At 39.2% G+C, this 21,241-nt stretch overlaps 1 pseudogene; it reads left to right on the plus strand.

Moving 5' to 3' along the window:
* Nucleotides 1–356: 356 nt before the first annotated feature.
* Nucleotides 357–21,241, plus strand: part of LOC138225115 (arachidonate 12-lipoxygenase, 12R-type-like) — a 44,793-nt pseudogene continuing 23,908 nt past the window's right edge.

The raw sequence follows: 21,241 nt of genomic DNA on the forward strand, positions 1-21,241 counted from the left end.
CTCATTAGGGTTCGTCAGCATGATACTAATAAAGCTGACAAATGAAATGGATAATTGGGCATTCAAATGACACTTCCCACATCCAGCTTTCTGGTTTGTGAAAGATTTAAAAACAATTTGATTGGAATGACATTTGGATTCGAACATCTTTTTCAAAAACTCTGAGAAGGTTCCATAGTTAAAAGAAACTACCTATTCTTAAAACATACCTTTACCTGAAATGTTGTCCTTATAAGTGATGACTGCATATGGTTACCGTAAGGCAGGTTCTGAGATTTATTTGACCATTTCATTCCACCAGTCTAGTGGAGCTTGACCTGGAAGGAATTGTGTGTCCCGGGGGGTCCTGGGAAAGTATGCAGTTTTATGAGAAATTCTACAATCATTGCAAACAGACAGATGTGTCAGGTACTGTATAATCTGAGTAATTGTTTTAAAAATGAAATCATCATAATAACATAATTTTATGCTGAACTACCTAATTTCCTAATGGGTAAACCATCTAAACATTATTTTGTGAGAATGGTCCAGTAAATTGCCAAACTGTATAAATGTACATTGCTTGTTGTAAAAGCATTAATAATGCTAAAATACAAAACAATCCACAATAATTATTAAATTTACAATTTTGTTTTATAACGCTAAACCAGGATCTATTGCCGGGGACATTTTTTGCCCTCAAGTATAGTTCAATCACCAGTTGCTCATAGAATATCATCTTGTAAGATATAATTGGTAGTCTAACTCCCATAACACAGTAACTTCTGACTTTGGCCACAGCAGCAGGGGAGAACTTGAATAAAATCAGAGAGCACATTGCTTAACAATGCAAATCAGTTAGAGTGCCAGTGTTTTTTTCTTGAATGTAAAACATATTTCTTGTTAATACAGAGAAAGTGCAAAGTAATTGGAAGGAAGACTGTTTTTATGCATACCAGTATCTAAATGGCACCAACCCCATACTGATCAGACAGTGCAAACAGATCCCCCCAAACTTCCCTGTTACCAACGACATGGTTTGTGAATTCCTAGAAACTTCAAACTCCCTTCAGGAAGAAATGGAGGTGAGTATGACTGTCACATGGATTAATGTGAAGCCATCCTAAATTGACTTCATTACTCTGCTCTCCTCCCCACTGATAGCTGATGTGTGGTGAGTGTTCTGGTGGTTCTACATCTAGACAGTTAGGAGAAACAAGGCAAAACTCACCCAGTCTGTAGTAAAACAATGCAGTTGAAGCCTAAATTCTCCAGGTGGTGCTGCACATTGGTGGTGGTGGAGTCCCCATTACCTGTAAAGCGCTTTGAGTGGAGTGTCCAGAAAAGTGCTATATAAGTGTAAGCAATTATTATTATTATAATGGATATTTTTGAAGAAGGATGACCTGTACATTTTGAAACATAAAAGGCTAAATAATAAAAAATAAGAGTTTTAAGTTTCCACCTTTTCTAAGATTATCTTTGGTAGTAAATGGATGTAAGTCAGCAACACCCAGTGAACCTCTTTTTCCTGCCCCCCCCCCCCAATCTCTGTGATGCCACACAGGGTGACACAAGGCCAGGTTATCCCATAAGAACAGAAAAGTCCATAACAGCCTATTTGGAAGAAACAGTTTGTGGGAATTTTCTCCTTTTCCTTTCTCTCTTACAGAAAAAGTGTTGTGTTTCAGCCTCTTTTCAGGCAGTTTGCCTCATTCTTTACCTTACCAGCAGGCCAACATACAGTGCCTTGCGAAAGTATTCGGCCCCCTTGAACTTTTCAACCTTTTGCCACATTTCAGGCTTCAAACATAAAGATATACATTTTTTATTTTATGTGAAGAATCACCAACAAGTGGGACACAATTGTGAAGTGGAACGAAATCTATTGGATTTTTGAAACTTTTTTAACTAATAAAAAAATGAAAAGTGGGGCGTGCAAAATTATTCGGCCCCCTTGCGTTAATACTTTGTAGAGCCACCTTTTGCTGCGATTACAGCTGCAAGTCGCTTGGGGTATGTCTCTATCAGTTTTGCACATCGAGAGACTGAAATTCTTGCCCATTCTTCCTTGCAAAACAGCTCGAGCTCAGTGAGGTTGGATGGAGAGCGTTTGTGAACAGCAGTTTTCAGCTCTTTCCACAGATTCTCGATTGGATTCAGGTCTGGACTTTGACTTGGCCATTCAAACACCTGGATACGTTTATTTGTGAACCATTCCTTTGTAGATTTTGCAGTATGTTTGGGATCATTGTCTTGTTGGAAGATAAATCTCCGTCCCAGTTTCAGGTCTTTTGCAGACTCCAACAGGTTTTCATCCAGAATGGTCCTGTATTTGGCTGCATCCATCTTCCCCTCAATTTTAACCATCTTCCCTGTCCCTGCTGAAGAAAAGCAGGCCCAAACCATGATGCTGCCACCACCATGTTTGACAGTGGGGATGGTGTGTTGAGGGTGATGAGCTGTGTTGCTTTTACGCCAAACATATCATTTTGCATTGTGGCCAAAAAGTTCGATTTTGGTTTCATCTGACCAGAGCACCTTCTTCCACATGTTTGGGGTGTCTCCCAGGTGGCTTGTGGCAAACTTTAGACGAGACTTTTTATGGATATCTTTGAGAAATGGCTTTCTTCTTGCCACTCTTCCATAAAGGCCAGATTTGTGCAGTGTAAGACTGATTGTTGTCCTATGGACAGACTCTCCCACCTCAGCTGTAGTTCTCTGCAGTTCATCCAGAGTGATCATGGGCCTCTTGGCTGCATCTCTGATCAGTCTTCTCCTTGTCTGAGCTGAAAGTTTAGAGGGACGGCCAGGTCTTGGTAGATTTGCAGTGGTCTGATACTCCTTCCATTTCAAGATGATCGCTTGCACAGTGCTCCTTGGGATGTTTGAAGCTTGGGAAATCTTTTTGTATCCAAATCCGGCTTTAAACTTCTCCACAACAGTATTACGGACCTGCCTGGTGTGTTCCTTGGTCTTCATGATGCTCTCTGCGCTTTCAACAGAACCTTGAGACTATCACAGAGCAGGTGCATTTATACAGAGACTTGATTACACACAGGTGGATTCTATTTATCACCATCAGTCATTTAGGACAACATTGGATCATTCAGAGATCCTCGCTGAACTTCTGGAGTGAGTTTGCTGCACTGAAAGTAAAGGGGCCGAATAATTTTGCACGCCCCACTTTTCATTTTTTTATTAGTTAAAAAAGTTTCAAAAATCCAATAGATTTCGTTCCACTTCACAATTGTGTCCCACTTGTTGGTGATTCTTCACATAAAATAAAAAAATTATATCTTTATGTTTGAAGCCTGAAATGTGGCAAAAGGTTGAAAAGTTCAAGGGGGCCGAATACTTTCGCAAGGCACTGTAGCAACGACCAAAGCTGCACCATCTGAGTACATCTCATACACTCAACATATAATGTACCACTAGTCACAGTATCACATAACAACATTATTCACAGTCTCTGGCTTCTCAATCTCACACCGCAGACACAAATCTCAGAACTCACTGTCACTTCATCCTCGTGCCCAGGGCTGTCCACTTGTAACTGCCACTACACCACTGTCTTGTGGCCTGGCAAATTCTGCATTCACACGTACCCTGTATCACTAACCAGTTCCGGCGCACCTCTTTTGAGAGACCTCACTGTCTCACACACAACTCGGAGCTGCTGGCTGACCTTGCATTCCACAATTCTGTGTTCCACATACCATCCTGTGAGAAGTAACACCTTTCTCATGCCTCCCACAGGGTAGCACAACACATCCTGGAGTCTAACCAGAGGCCTGTAGATAGACAGAAGCTTTCACCACTCTGTACTTCACTTGTAGCTTGAGGGCCTCTCTATCACACACCTACTCTGGTTCTCACAAGTTGCCAAAGGTCAGCAGCTTTCTTCACTCTGTACTTCCCTTTTAGAGTGAAGGTCTACTTGTCAACACTACCTCACTCTGCACCTCACTCATTAACTCACTCACACATCTACTCTTTTACACATATTTATTATTTTTAATTTACACATGTAGCATCAGTCAACCAAAAAAACAGTAAACCAAACTTTTCACTGTACTGTAACTTGAAATCCCGTGTCCAGAAAGTGAGGAGAAACAAGGCAGAACTCACCCAGTCTGTAGTAAAACAATGCAGTTGAAGCCTAAATTCTCCAGGTGGATGCTGCACATTGGTGGTGGTGGAGTGGAGTCCCCATTACCTGTAAAGCGCTTTGAGTGGAGTGTCCAGAAAAGCGCTATGTAAGTGTAAGGAATTATTATTTTTATTGTTATTATTGTTATTATTATTTTGTCTTTTCACCACCGAAACAACAAAACAATAAAAACAGCAGAGTCTCAACACTTGGTCTGTTTTATATGACTTTTTCTAGGAACTAAATAATAAACAACCTAGATTTGGGGTAGAAAGTCAACAAACAATACTTCTAATTTAAACCTGTTTTCCTTGACTTCTGATGACATCTTCCTGCTGTCAACTTTCTCCTTTCTTCACATATCCTTTCCCATAATGCTCTTAGAACTGGCTTTTTAAAGGGCTTCTGATTCTCTTAAAGGGTCTGTAATACCAATAAATCTTAAATATTCATTTATCATAACATCTTTGGACAATCCTGGCCAGGACGTGGTGGTGTGCAACCAGGGATTACTTGACTTGTGTAACTTATCAGGCCTTAGCAATCTCTCTCCCCCTCCAGTGTATCACACAGCTTTTTAGAGAGGGACAATTAAGGAGCTAATCATGTCAAGTCAGCTTTGGATGTTGAGAGGAAACCAGCCCCCAGCACTTGGAAAAGGATTTATGAAACCAAGAGGAATTCCAGCTCCCTGGATCGAGGAGACAGCAGCGCCGATGTCGGGTCTTGTAGTAGACCCTGTGTGATGCGGTAAGAGCTGGAGAAAACAATAGGCGTGGTATGGGAGAACACACAGAGGTTTAATAGAGCACAAAATAATAGTGACAGTCCATGAGACACTGAACAGGGGAGAATGGCATCCAAATCCAAACAGGTCCAAAGGCAGGTCAGGGCACAGTCCGGGAGTCCATCAGCAAGTTATCCATCCTCACATGCGACAAGGTTAAAATCCCCGGGAAGGGGGAAAACACGAACATGGGCAAAAGATAGAGGTCCAAGGGAGATGGGGCCAGATCCTCCAGACCCCGGGCCCAGGAAATGGGAGGTGTCGGGGATAAGGCCTATGCCTTCAGGAGACGGATGTAGGGAATCCTGGTGCTAGACGGGCCTTGCGACATATTTACCCTAATGTTGAGCCCTGAGGAGTGGAGGAGCTAGTCTTTAAATAACAGTACACATAACGGTACACTGGGAAGCTTAGTCACAATCACAGGAACAATAACAGGAGTAGTGAAGCGCCCTCTAGGGAAGGGATGTCCGGCATGACAGTTAGTGTATAAGCATTTCAGTTTGAGTGTGAATCATGGTCAGTGTCTTGAGTGCTATGAGTCTTGGGATGTCTTGTATTTTCAAACAAGTACCGTAGCAACTCCAGTTTGTAAAGGCAGCAAATTAGTTATTGTGTTTCTACAGAAAGGTACTGTCACGATATTAGTTCCCCCTCTTTAAGGGTGCTCCAGCCCTTTTACTTAAGACTTAATTCTCTGCACCTGCTCCGTATTCCCAGCCCACCTTAAAAGCCAGGCGCTGATGCTCATCCGGACTCTGCATCTGATTTCCATATCATGCGAGTCCGGGACCTGGAAGCGCCTGGTCCCGTTAAGGTTTTAACCTCTGTTCCCGTTCCTGTTCCCCGTCCGCTGGTTCCGACCCGGCCTTCGTGGTTTTAATTCCGTGTTCTGATGGATCTCCTGGTTTTGGACTTACCCTTGTGTTTTGGATACTCTAAGGATTACTCTCTCAGATTGTTCGCCTCGGCCACACCTCCCCCGTGCACCAGCGCACCTTGGACACGCCCCCTTGTCTTCAGCCCCGTTTTCCTGCATGACGTTTCCCTAGGGTCCGGAAAGAACTGTTCGTTACAGGTACTATCTACCTGGTGGACTACAAACTGCTGGATGGCATCCAAACCAGCACCATCAATATAAAGAAGCAGTACCTTGCTGCTCCACTCTGCTTGCTGCATTTGTAAAGAGAAGAAATCCTGATGCCCATTGCCATTCAGGTGCCAGACTAACTGCAGTTACTAACTTGTCTAAAATGCATGGACTATCATTCAAGGATAAAAAAAGTATTTGGTGGAATTAAGATTAGTTGTCTGAAGCAGAGAGCTCTTTTCATTTGCAAATTAGTTCCATTCATCCATTCTCTAACTGCTTCTTCCAGTTCAGGGTCACACAGGAGAGCCAGTGCCTATCCCAGCAAGCAACAGGCACAAAGACACCGTGGACCAGACCCTTTCAAGGTAGACACAAACAGAGAGATGCTCACATTCATATCAGGGCCACTCTTTCCAGAAGCCAATTAACATACCAGTATGTTTTTAGACCGTGGAAAGGAAGTACCCAGGGGATGCCTACACAAACAGAGGGAGAACATACAAACTCCATGCAGATACCACCCCAGTGATTGAACCCTTGGCCCCAGTGCTGCAAGGCAGTAAATGCCAACCACTGCACCACTGTTCTATACTAGAATGATTATATGTTTTGTTGATTATAAATCCTATGCTAGTTTATCAATAATATCATTAATAATTAATAAAATGTTTGGGATTGGGTTTTGTGAAATTTCTAGGCATCATGGTACATGCATAGTCATTGATTATCTTGTGTATATACAGTATGTACTATCTTCAAGAAGCCAAAATGATTAGGTACACTAAATCATATGAGTCCTACTGTATTCATATTAATGCATTATCATTTCTTGTTATAGCTCAACCAGAAGGCAGGACCAGAAAACCCCATATTCCTGCCCAGTGACTCTGTCAGCTGGCTCTTGGCGAAGACCTTTGTGTGCAGTGCTAACTTTAACTATTTCGAGTTGGTTACTCACTTGTTACGCACCCACCTGTTGGCAGAGGCATTCTGTGTTGCCACGCTCAGGCAGTTATCCTCAGTGCACCCTGTGTTAGAGGTACTGCTCCTGTGTATTTTTGACATAAGAAATCCTCATCTTTTTGTATTTATGTAAGTGACTTTCTTCTTAGTCTATGCAGGTATCCAACAATAGTCAAGTTCTTAAAAGCAAATGTCTACAAGCATTAACTTTTTTTCTAATTTTAATTGTTATAATTGTTTAAATGAAATGTAAATGCATCTCACATGGATATGATATAGCCGGGTTTGACATTTAACTTTATTGAATTTTGTGCCTTGCACTGGTCTGTACCCTTGACAATAATGGATCTACAGCACATTTACATCTTTCATGAAAAGTAATTCTCTTTATTAATCCATAGACTTTAGAGGACCTATTTTTGTAGATAAAATGTTTGTCAGACTAAAGTTTTAGAAAAAAATAAACAAATTATTGGAATTATTTAAATATAAAGATAATGAATACTTAATTTACAGTAGATCTAGCCTTATATGAATGGGCATTGGTGGGTCTGAATCCACAAAAGCACAAACAAATTACAAATACCTCACATATCACAATTTGGAGTAAAATGCTGAAAGAACTATTTTCAAAGTGGTCATTACATTTGATCACTCGCAATTCAGGCTCACTGCGAACAATGGGCTAGTTATTGTGGTGTTCCCTTGAGGATCACCTCCAGCTGTGCATTAAGGTCACACCGAGTAAGACAAAAGATTAACAAACAATTAACTAATTCAGTAAATTATTTTCTGTTATTTCTTAAATTAGAGCCACAGGCCAGAAACTGTACAGCAGTTTTCTGTCCCCCACTGTGACAAGTGATTCTTAAAAAATCCCTTTAGATGCCATCAGTAAGATCATTCCCAAATATCCTAGACACTATAAAATGTGTTGCTCAAGAGCAAGATCCTACTCTGGCTTTTCAAAAGTTTTAATGTCAGATACTGATCTTCTGTGACATGTTTGGATTTTTAAATCTAAATATTTTTGTCAAGCTTTGATATTCTAGACCATAAAAAAGTAGGAATGTGAAGCTTAATTCACCACAAGTCATAGTCGCTTAATCATCCTAAAACCCCAAGACACAAGCAGTGCCTTGCCAGAAAATGGTGAATTCTGCAATGCCAAAGGGCCAAGCCCCCTGTTGTGGGGTATTTTAACACTATTCACATTCCAAAGAGATACAATCACATTCTGTAACCTTCTGTTAAGTACTAATATAGCCTCTATACAGTAGAGAGAGACTAAATATACTCTAATATTTAGGAAAAATCAAAAATAGCTAGAATGATCCATGTTTGGCAATTATCTGTATAGCCAAAGGTGGTTCAAGCTACTTAGAGCTGTGATCTGACAGGATTCAGGAAATCTGTCATCAGTTTCAAGCTTCACACTGGGGTCCTAGATCTCACTGTTTGTCTCTGGTGCTTTGCACAGTGTTTGTTAGTGCGAAACTTTATTCTTGTCCTTGCATTCTCTTCACCAGCCTGTCTCCATTACTTGCTGCGAACAGTGTGCTGCCTCTTCATGCTGTTGCTTACCTGCTTGCTGGTGTTTCTCTACCCACTTTTTCAGTTAATCTAACAAAAACAGACTGTTGCTCATACTATCTGTAGCAACACATCACATTCCTTCACTTAGTTTTAGAACAGAATTATACCTATGAATTGACAATACTATCAGTTTGTCCTTCTGAGCTCTAGCCAGGACACAATTGTTCTTCCTGACCAGACTCTTCTAAGCTGCATAATCATATAGAGACATGGCTCATTCCATGAAAGACCTAAACTTTTCTGTTTTCTGGAATTCTAGTCCTCACAAGTACTAACACGTACTTGGCCTACCTTCATTTCCAATGAACAGGTGGACATCTTGTTTAAAAACTACACTGTTGTACCTGCGTTTTTCAGCCAAAATGGAGACTCCCCCAAGGAGGTCCCCTCGACTGTATAATTTCTCATTAATATATACCCATGTAATATTAATGAATATTAATTTCAATTACTTTTAAATGTTACCATGTTACTATGGTGGGACAGATTAAATTTGTAAGTGTTTCAAGTTTATATTTATTTTGCAACATGCCTCCTCAAACTGCAATTTCCTTAGAACAGTTTTAGTATTTTTGAATAGAATCAGGAAAATGAACATTTACTTGATATATAGACCAATTGTTATTCTTTGTCAAGTGTTGTACAAATAAAATATTCTAGCGTTCACTTCAATAAAGATACATCTCTCGAACCTCTTAATTGTCTTGAACCTTAGGTTTAAGCCAATAAACAATGCACAATTGACACATTTGCTATTGTTTTTGTTGTAATATGTAATTAAGTATTTTTTGGTTATATGAAGCTCCTGATTCCTCATATGAAATACACCCTTCACATCAATATTGTGGCAGAAATACTTTGTTGTCAGAAGGTGGAATTTTTGACAAGGTAAGTCTCTATTGCTGCATAACCATTGCACCTGCACTGCATTTCTATTATTAATTTCTTATAGTCATATTCCCTATTTAACATTTAGATAAATGAAAAATACTAATGCAAGAGACTTGTTTAAAATGGTTGAACAATCAGACCAATTAATTCTTAAAATTGTTTTGGCTCAAAATAAAATATTTAGGTGGCTGAATGCACAAGTGTAAAAAAGGAATGTTATCCCAGCTTTATTTATGTGCATGTTCCTTTGGTATAAAGGCTGCACTCCCAGCTTTCCTTTGTGATTTAAGCTTTTTCAGTAATACTTCAAAGAGACACCTTTGGGAATTCATAAAAATCTATGCAGAAATGCATATTATTTAAAAAAACATGTAACAATGCTATAGTAAACATTTTGATTTATAACACTTAACACTAACCACCAAGTAAGTTGCAGTATTTGTGCTCTTCATTAGTGATTCTCACTTGAAGAATGAAACTATACCAATCTAGAGTGCCAATTACAGATTTTTGAGATGACTAAATGAGAAATACATCTGGATTGTTTCTGTTCTTCTGCAATTTCTCTTTTGTTTTTTAAATATTTCCCTGGAGCCAAAACAACAGTTTTCCATAACTGCTAAATCAAATTGGAATTCAGTATAATTGTTTGGATGAAAGTTAGACTAAAATCCCTTGTTTTCATTCTCAACTAGGCCTCCAGCACTGGAGGACCGGGGAAGTTTGAAGTGATGCAGAGAGGTTTGAACTCCCTGACTTACAGCTCCCTCTGTCTGCCAGATGACATCGCAGCTTGTGGGGTAGAAGGAATACCCAACTACCACTACCGCGATGACTGCCTTAAACTGTGGGCTGCGATCAACAGGTGGGTCTGACAGGCATCGTCTGAGCAGAGATGTGGAAACACAAATGTAATCATTATTAATTTGGACTCTTTGACTAAGGGAGACATGGTTATCATTTCCAATTCCCTCTCATTAGAGAAGAGCTTATACAATTTTCAGTGCTTAACTGATGTGGGTACTAGTTGTACTCAATCGAGAAATTAATCAGATTTATGTCATTATTCCAGCAGTGGCAGTGGTATTACCCTTGAAAATCACTCATATAGTGCCCATCAATATGAAGGGTGAAAAAACTTAAGTAATCATGGACCTATACCTCAAATGACTTCTATGGCACATAGGGTTATCAAAATGTTGGTAAAAAACTAGAGGATCAATACATGGAAATAATATCAGAGGGATAATACTCAATATGGATTTTGTGATGCCTACCCAGAGTTTCTTGACCAAGCAAGAATAGTAAATGTTAGCATAGAGGATACAGATGCAAGTATTTAAAACACACAATGTGTCAGGCAACATACAGCAGCAAGTGCCACACTATGGAGAACAATTATGTTTTGCTGCTTTTATTTAAATAAATTGATGCAGAGCTACACTACTCTGTAAGACAGTCAGGTGGCACAATGAATCCTTCATGTACCATACTGTACAATGTGTAGCTGTCACACATCTTAGTTTAGTCATAAAAAATTATTAATACTGTAGTTACAGTATTGTATGTCAATACTGTATAACAATTTTAATTATACAGTATACAGAATTAATGACAATTGTATATAAATAGTAAGTACAACATTTTTAGAGTTTGACTGATATGTACTGTATATAATATTATTCTTTTAAATTGTATTTTAAACAAATCCAAAATTGGAAAAAGGTCAGTAGTGATTTGAATGAATCTGATTTGAAGTCACTAAATTAAATTCACAGCAAATAAACATGATACAAATATTATATATTAATGCCTTCATTTAAAATGACTAATGTTATAATTGCTTGCAAGTGAAACCAAAGTATTTTGAGATAAAGCAATATGAATAAACACTGAATGAATACACAACATTACTGAGAAGCACACTATGAAAACAATTACAACATATTATTTATAAGTACCTGTTTAGCTTACATTTGTTCAAGTATGTTAGTTGATTGGTGTAGTGGATATAAAGAAGTATTGCAGTTTCCCTAATGGGATCAATAAAGTATATATTAAATGAAGCTACCATTTAACTAACATCAGATATGGGTTTTGACACTCAATCTGAATGGCTGAATCTGTATAATATGGCATATTTAGATTCTCAGAGGGCCTTTAATACATTTTCTTTTAAAATATTAATTTTCAGATTGAACAAAGTCATGCATTTAAATTGAAAACTGGTAATTCAAAATGGAATGCTGGTAAGGGGTTTATGTTCAAATTGGGGTGATTTATTTAGTGAAGTACCACAAGAATCTGCATTGCTTCTCCTAATTTACAGTTATCTGATATACATAGTAAACTTGTCATATTTTTTAATTATTCCATATTAGGAGAATTAGTGAACATTAAGCAGACAATTTTTCAAAATTCAGAAAAAATTAGACTGGACACACCCAACAGATATGTACAGATGCAGCCATTCAAAATGGGTGGGGTATTTCACGGTATACCCCAGTGGGCGTGTCGCATCAAAACGCAGTATAACGCGGTAAATCGCGTCATTTGACGTCATGCCGGAAAGTATCCGGAATCACCTTGTAAAACCGCCAGGAGGAGCCAATAAAGCTTAACCTCTCATATACAGCATTTGAGCTTTTAAATTTAAACTGTGTATTACAGCATGTTAATCATCAGTCATTAAAAAGTTGGTATATTTTATGAAAGCAAAATTGCTCAGTTGGACAAAAGTACACAACCTACCTTTATCAGAAATATTTATGCATCAAAGCCTTTACCGAAGATATTACTAATAGTATTAATAATGAATGACTTTGGACAAGCTGTAAACTCAAAGTATTACGCTGGTCCACATTCTTTCTAACCGTCATTTTAAACGAAAATACTTTTAGTTTTTTCTTTGACAAAAAGGACATTAGCTAGCCAATACGATAAAGGAATGATAAAGGAATGACTTTTTTTGCTAAAGCACATTTGCACATTTGCACAAGCACTTGGAATCTGTCCAAGCCCTACTTTGTCAGGCATTTTCTTTTACTGCAACGGAGATAAAAACTCCCTTGCTTTTAACAGAGCATTTAATAATTTCATAATTGATTTTTCATAAAATCAACGCTTTCTTTTTAGTATACCAGATATTATGGAACCACTTCAGAAGGGTGTCAGCTGGTCAGATTCCAGGAATCGGTACTTTAAAGGAAAAATACACACCGGTATTCCATTTCTCCCTAAACATTTTAAGCATTGAAGTCTTTAACTAACGTGAAATAGCATGTAAAAAGTCGGTAGTTTTAAGCTTTTCTGCTAATATAATATGGAATCTTGTATCTAAAGAAATTAATAGCAATATGATTATATTAGTGTACTGCGACATTTCTTTGAAAAAATAGAATAGCAATATTATGGACAATTAATTGACTTTTAGATTTCTAAATATCACAACATGATAGAATTTAAGTCATTTTAATAACAATGAATAGTCACCTATGCGTTACAATATAAACATTTATATTGATTTAAATTACGTTTTGATTTAAATCGCAAACATGTGTTTAAATATATGTGTTTTTTGATTCAGAATCAGACAAATGCAACATAAATTGATATCTTTGTCTTCTAAGTATCTTAATAAACTTTCAGCATAGCTTTCTCCCCGTTTAGATTTGTTTTTCTTGGGATCTTGGGATCAAACGTGGAAAGATTAGATTGTAATTGTTTTTATTTTTAAATAAATTCTAGCAAAGGCATTTATTTTAAAAATCTTATGATTTCTATATTTAGTGGTTTCATTAGTGACAAAGGCTAAACTTTCTAGGAAAAATGTATTTTATGTAAACCATGTTTGCTATTAATTCATTTAGGGCTAGAATATGTTCATTGTCTTCCAATGAAAGAAGGGTTCCTTCCGCCGTAGTCGGGAGACATTAGAAGCTTGCCACGCACGGACTGTTACACCAACAGTTTAAGCGATTTCATTGAGGTGCCTAGCTTTCTTAACTAGTAAGTACTGAACTTACTGGGTTTTGGAGGGGGGAGGTGTCTTTCACTGGAAATCTCGCCCCCTTCTGCTTTGAAAATACCTGTGAAACCGGTTTATTTCGTCACAGCCAGCATTCCCGCAGAGAGGGGGGTTGTACTTGCAGTGCATCGGTATAGATGGGAAAGCCAGAGCCGACCGCTACGCCGCCCACGTGTTATGCTCTTTGTTAATGACTAAGCCGGAACACATCACCCAGATAAAATAAAATGTGTTTCATTCACAACCACCGAAATTTCTCCAATTAGACAGAATATTCAACCCACAACAATTGTGCACTTTAAACTCAAAATACTTTATTCATCCCCAGTCGGGTGGGGGTGGGGGGACGATTTCCCTCCCAGGCTTTGACATACAGAAATGTAAACCTGAATTGGATAATGGCACATAACCATGGAGGTAGAAGCACCTTGCTTTTCTCATGAAATTACTTTCACAGATCCGTAAATGTTTGCATAATCCTTTCAAACTGTTTTATTTTTTGTAAAGGCTGTTGCAGCTTAATTGTTACTGCACACATTTTCATATTTCAGTAAATTATAGATCAGTTCCTGATTGTTTTAGTTCAGTATGTCATATGCATACGTGCAATGAAATGCTTATTTACTTGTAAGCTCTGATACAAAGACATTAAGGAATCACCAAAACAAACAGAACAACAGGAGCAAGTTAAATCACATACAACTTAAACACACCCAAGACCAGCAGTATGAGAAAATAATAAAAAACTGTGAGTCAGTGGTAGGAGTAGAGTTCAGTAATCCAACAGCCTGTGGGAAGAAATTCTCTGAATCTGAAAGTTCATGCCTTTGTTCCTATAATGCTTATCAGATAGAAGGGGAGAGACAAGTGAGAAACCAGGATTGCAGTATTTGGAATACTATCTGTCACGGACGTCCAAAGGGACTAACCGTGGGGAGCAGGAGAGTGGAAAAAGACCCATATGCGTAGCGGCGAGACGGGAAAAAGGCCCGGGCTCATTAGTGCAAAGAGTTCAGGAATGCCGTATAGAAACCTATGCCCTCAGGGAGCGGACGTGGGGCGCCCTGGTGCTAGGCGGGTCTCACGACATCCGAACATCAATGCTGAGCGAGGACAGAGTGCAAGACCCGGAAATATATAGCCCAAGGAAGAGAGGGACAGGAAGGACAGCAGACCAGAAACTAGGGACAGGACAGAGAAGGAGCGCCCTCTGGCTGCAGAGGGCGTGACAGTACCCCCCCCTTCATGGGCGGCTCCCGACGCCCAAACAAATAAATAAGCTGCACAGCACTGGGGGGAGGAAAAACCTCATTTAACTGAAAGGAAACCTCCGGGAATCCACGGCTGAGAGCTACCCCTTCCTCCGGGGTATAAACCTTTATTGGGTGGAGGGAGGGGGGGTAGAGAAGACCTCCGGAGACTAAAAACAAAAAAGTACACAAGCACAAACACAACAGACAAAAACCTGGGAAAGACCAGGGAGACAAACCACACACAAAAAAAAAAATAGGAACCAAAAACAGGTAGGACCCAAAGTTCCGAGACACAGAGAGCAGGGGGGACCAAAAAGGAGGGGAAACCAGGAAGAAAAAAATCAAAACAAAAGGCAAAAAACAAGAAAAAAAAACACAAAAACCCCGGGGAAAAATACCGCAGACTGGGCAAATGGCACGTTCACATTCTAACGCTGATATCGGAGTGGACAACCTGAGGAAAGCCAGACCGAAGTCCGCTCACAGAAACAGATGCCCGGAGTGATATCCAGCGAAAAGAATGGAGGAACGGCAAATGAGCACGTTCACATACTAACGCTGATATCAGAGTGGACAACCTGAGGAAAGCCAGACCGAAGCCCGCTCACAGACACAGATGCCCGGAGTGATATCCAGCGAAAGGCATGAAGGAACGGCAGAAAGCTTACCATTCTATCACTGATATCGGAGAGAGCAAGACCAGGAAGAGCCAGGCACGAGAACCCGCTCCAGACACAGAAGCTCGGAGTGATATCCAGTAATAAGAATAGGCAAGCCAGCTCAACATTCAATCACTGATATCGGAGTGATCTACCCGAGGAAAGCCAGGTACAGGACCCGCTCACAGGCACGGAAGATCGGACTGATATCCAGTGATTAGAATAGAGGAACTGAAAAAAAAAAACAGCCCAGAGAACAAGAAAAAAAAAACTGCGGCAAGACAAAAAAAAAAACGCCGCTCGCGGGGTCAGTAGGGGGCTCAGCATTCTGTCACAGACGTCCAAAGGGACTAACCGTGAGGAGCAGGAGAGCGGAAAAAGACCCATATGCGTAGCGGCGAGACGGGAAAAAGGCCCGGGCTCATTAGTGCAAAGAGTTCAGGAATGCCGTATAGAAACCTATGCCCTCAGGGAGCGGACGTGGGGCGCCCTGGTGCTAGGCGGGTCTCAGAACATCCAAACATCAATGCTGAGCGAGGAAACAGTGCAAGACCCGGAAATATATAGCCCAAGGAAGAGAGGGACAGGAAGGACAGCAGACCAGAAACTAGGGACAGGACAGAGAAGGAGCGCCCTCTGGCTGCAGAGGGCGTGACACTATCAAATGTGTCAGTAGCTACTTATAGCTGTTAATCTACATACTCATTACTGCAGGTCATGGTAATTAAATCACTAATTAAGATGACTAAGGTACTGCAATTAGATTGTTTGTCAATACATTATGTGACTATGAATCTTTGATACTAACATACATGCCAGGAAATCAGTATCTGTTGTGCTAGAGGCACCTGCTTTGGACAGGTGGACAAGGCGGAGCACATCCTTTGGGGTCCTTATTCTCCCTGTGCTATAAAGTGGTTGTAACCACAAGACAACCTAATGAACACTTGATATTTCCACAGACATATCAGCACTGTTACTGGAATTGTACTGGTGTTATATTCATAAAGCGAAGTCAATGTGGTAATACCGAATATAACATTTCTTTCAGGTGTTCCAGAAAGCTTCCTCACTGTTCAGAAACTGGATAAGTTTCTCACTATGGTTATATTCACCTGCTCAGTGCAACACAGTGCAGTCAATAGTGGACAGGTGAGATCTGCTTACTTACCAGAAATTACTTTTTTCTTTTGGTTAAATCCTGCCTGGTCAACTTAACCTGGAAAATGCCAACTAAGGTCAAGCCTGTTACATACTCTGACAAGGTGTCACCAAGGTAAAAAGTCACCATAGGACAGAATAACTACACTTTATGTAAAGGAGAAATTTAAAACACACCAAGCTAATCAAAAAAGCCTAGGCTCCATTTTGAGCCCCTCACGAGACTTCTTCAGTACATACTGAACAATAACTGTGTAGCAAGTTGCTTAGCAGCCCCCACAAAGTCTATGTTTTTTAACACGTACAAATGCCCTCTTCTTACTCTCAATCAGTTGTCTCCTTACTGCTGCTGTCACCTGTTTGCATGCCAGAGAACCTGCTCTCGATTTCCAGATGTGGACTGACATGAAAAGCCTCTGCTTTCTGTCTTGTATCATCTTGCATCAGCTGGTTAATTTGGCTGACTGTTGATGTTAAAGCACAGGAGTGAAACACTTCAAACACTCTACAATTCAGGAAACAACTAAACACACTTTCCCTGCCTGAACTACAGGATTTTAGACACAGCTCTCTGCAACTGACTGCTCTTATAGTGCCTGCTGCTGCTCCTGAGGAATGTCCCAATTAAGCACAGTGTCACGGATGTCCAAAGGGACTAACCGTGGAGAGCAGGAGAGCAGGAGAGCGGAAAAAGACCTATATGCGTGGCAGCAGAATGGGAAAAAGGCCCAGGCTCAGAAGTTCAGGAATCAGGTAGAAACCAATGCCCTCAGGCAGCAGACGTGAGGCAACCTGGGTGGTTAGGCGGGTTTGAGGACATCTGAACGTCAATGCTGAGCGAGGGCAGAGTGCAAGACCCAGAAATATATAACCCAAGGGAAAGAGAGGGACCGGAAGGACAGCAGGCAGGAAACTAGGGACAGGACAGAGTAGGAGGGCCCTCTGAATGCAGACACACAGGACCAATCAAATGATCCCTTTTCTGTTCAATCAGTCAATCAATGTAAGTGTGTCCAATTTACTGAAGAAAAGGGAAGAGGCCTTATCAAAGGCTCAGCTCTTGCTCCAACACAGGCACATTCATGTACAGCAAAGAGACTGTCACTATATTAAGGCATTACCTAGGAAATTCAGGTTCAGTGAGAAGAGCACCACATGCTGGTCCACTAGTACTACTCACCTCTATACTGAGACAACAGGACGCTAAGTGGCTTATCAGTTTAGCTCAGTGTGCTCAGACCTGAGTCAGCGTACTGCTTTTCATCACATGACCTCTTCTTAAATAGAAGTAGAAAACCATAATAACAAATGTCACTTTGTTTATCTAAACATGTACTATTATTACCACTAACCTAATACTAAATTTGAAAGTTCATACCCCTTGAAATTTTAAGAAACATATGTTTACTCAGCTAAATAAAGACATCTTCACAAAAGAAATCATGTGCTTTTAGATCAAAACTAATCACTGTGTATAAATATATGGGAAGTCCATAGTCTATGAGGCCATTCATTTCATCATACAAACTTCCACTATGAACAGGGCAGCTTCTCATAAGATTCCAAACCAGATCTGAGGGAGACTCCATTCTCACCCCACCTCATGGTCAGTCACCCTTCAGCCAAGTGGTTTAAAGCAATTTTAAAAATAAATGCTTCCCAACCAACATTTTATTTTTTGATGGTCCTGCATCTTCTTAAATACATTGATAGGGGATGTTTTGTTTTGAAGAATGTGGGCCTAACAGTTGTAAGAACTAGTAGAAGCGAAAATATGAAATTGTACACAAAATTGTTTGCATATTTTTGTGCCACCTCCAGTTTTAGTCATATAAATTCTTCAAAAGATTTGTGATATGAAAACATGGAATACAAATGAAGAGATCATCTGTATTTATTGTAAGTTCTTTTAATTCTACAGTATATATAGTTTATAGGTTCTGACTCATGCATGGTTGATTCCTTTTACACACACCTGATCTACAGTATATGTACTTGTGTATACCAGTTCATGTTCATGATTTTACTTGTATTCATGGGTGCTCGTGAATATTTGATGTCATCCAGTTTTTTTTCCTCAGATCTCACTAAGCTTGACTACTTGGGAATTGTTGTTTCTTTAAGTGAAATAACAGGTTTACATTTATACAAAAGTCATCCACCCATCCATTTTCGAATGCTTCTTCCAATTCAGGGTGGAAGAGGAGCTGGAGCCTATCATAGCAAGCAACTGGCACAAGGCAGTCCATCACAGGGCATACACACACAAGTGCAGAGGTGTACACACTCACACACATCAGACACATGTATAGACACTTTGCAATAATCATGCTGTTTTTCTGTCTCAAAGTTTGACTATTGTTCATGGATGCCTAACGCCCCCTTCACAATGGCCCAACCTCCTACCTCCATGAAGCAGGACCTCCCCTTTTCTGAGATCATCCGCAGTGTAGCTGATAGCAGGAGAACCTTGACAACTGTGGTCGTCATAAGGATGCTCAGCCACACTTACTTTGAGAAAGTGAGTTTCACCCTCCTGCACAGTAAGATGTTTTGTTTAGACATTTGACTGGAATATGCATTTTTGCTTTGTTTATAAAGCTTAAATCAATTAGATTATAATATTTTTTTATTAATTAAATTTATATAGTATACAGTATATCATTATATATTTAATTTGTATTTTTCATCACCAGTGTTTTGGAATCTGTATGTAGTGATATGACCATACATACTGTATGTATGTAACACATCTATATCAGACATACAGTTTCTGAAAGCTATAGACAGCAGATACTGGAAATTTCTCTTTTTCTCTCTATGACATATGGTATATGATTCATGACAGCATTCATGTGTGCATCCTGCATAATATCAAAATATCAACATCAATTGCATTTTGGCAGAAGGTTAAAAAAAACTAGTTCAAGCTGAAAAAATAGTTTTCAAATTTGCTAACCTCCTCATCACAAACCAGACATTCAAAAATTACTTTGCGATACAATTGGAGCCCCAATTGATTTGTTTGCTGCCAAAGATGAGGTGGCAACATACTGTAGTTATTACACTTAATAACGCATTCATAATATACCTGTCTTGGCGAAACATAGGATTGTGTCAATATCTACATTCCACTTTTGGAGCAAATCTAGATATTTAAAAATTATAATGAGAGTATTTACAGTGTATATGTTCTAGAACATTCAAAAAATAAAATCAAAGGGGAATTAATGTCTTGAATTAGCAAAGAATACATAGTTGCCATGTTAAAAACTGAGAGATGGATTGAATGTAAACATGTCTCATTTAATTTGTTTTAAATTCTTTATGATTATTTGATATACAAATTTGCATGTTTTGCCCAAATGCAACTTTTTATTTATTTTTTTTAAATATGGACTTAACGTTACATTTTGATCACCATGTAATGTATGCTGTCTGTGTGTTTAGCATTGCAGTTTAAAAATTAAACAGTGTTCTTGTGGTTTTTGCTCCAGCTGCTGCAGGGCAAGTATTTTTCATAGTTTCAAGTACATTTTGTCTGTCTTTTTCTAGATACTATTTTCATATGATCTCAATGGGTTTAGGTACAGCAGTGCAAATGTACATTATGTTTACAATATTGTTACAAATTGGGGATTATGAAAATTGAGTAATATCAGAAATAGGCTTAGTGCATTAATCAATAATTAAAATAAATATTCATATCCCCAGACTTGATTGCGCCAAGAATATACCGAAGCTCTTGGTATGATTAGAGGCACCTGAGTTCTTTGTTCTTTGTTGTGCTTTGATGAAAAGATTAATAATTCAGGAAGACCAGGTTAAACAATTATTTATGAACAGTGGCAATAACACACTAAACAACACACAAGTTACGCTAACAAGGTGTCCCAGAAGTCTAAATTCTGATCACGTAGAAAAAAAAGACTGCTGCTACATAAGCATATCTTATATAACACCTACAAAGACCAAAATAAGATAAAGCTGCTTTCTAAACTAAACTTGATATATCCTATGATGCGGCTACATACATTCTAAATTCTAAATTCTAGTTTTGCAGTGGAAAAAATAATGATGCAATAAAACATACCCGAACGGTAAAGCCCCTGGCCCAAATGGAATGAATTTTCTGAATTTTATTATAAAACCATAAATCCTTTGTTATTATGTATGATAATAATAATAAACTTTATTTTATATAGCGCCTTTAAAGGTGGCTTCTCAAGAATACACAAGATAAAACACAATTTCAGTATATAGAGGAGAGTGCGGATGGTGGTCCTAAGAAAAGCAGAGGGGTGAAGAATGGAACCAGTAAACTAAAAGGCTCTTCTAAAGAAGAAGGTTTTGAGTCTGGATTTAAAGGAGTTTAGAGAAGGTGACTCTCTGATATCCTTGGGCAGAGAGTTCCAGAGCTTGGGGGCATAACAGGAGAAGGCCCTGTCACCCATACAATGTAGACAGAATTGGGGGATAGTAAGGAGAGCAGAATTAGATGAGCGAAGGTTGCGAGGTGGGCAGTATGGTGATAATAGTTCAGACAGGTACTGAGGTGCCAAGCCATGTAGAGCCTAATAAGTGAACATGAGGATTTTAAAGTCTACAAGGAATTTGACCAGGATAGGAGTAATGTGATTTACATTTGCACTAGACCTGGTCAGGATTCTGGCTGCTGA

This window comes from Lepisosteus oculatus, chromosome 26 (assembly GCF_040954835.1).
Source record: "Lepisosteus oculatus isolate fLepOcu1 chromosome 26, fLepOcu1.hap2, whole genome shotgun sequence".
Classification (NCBI taxonomy): domain Eukaryota; kingdom Metazoa; phylum Chordata; class Actinopteri; order Semionotiformes; family Lepisosteidae; genus Lepisosteus; species Lepisosteus oculatus.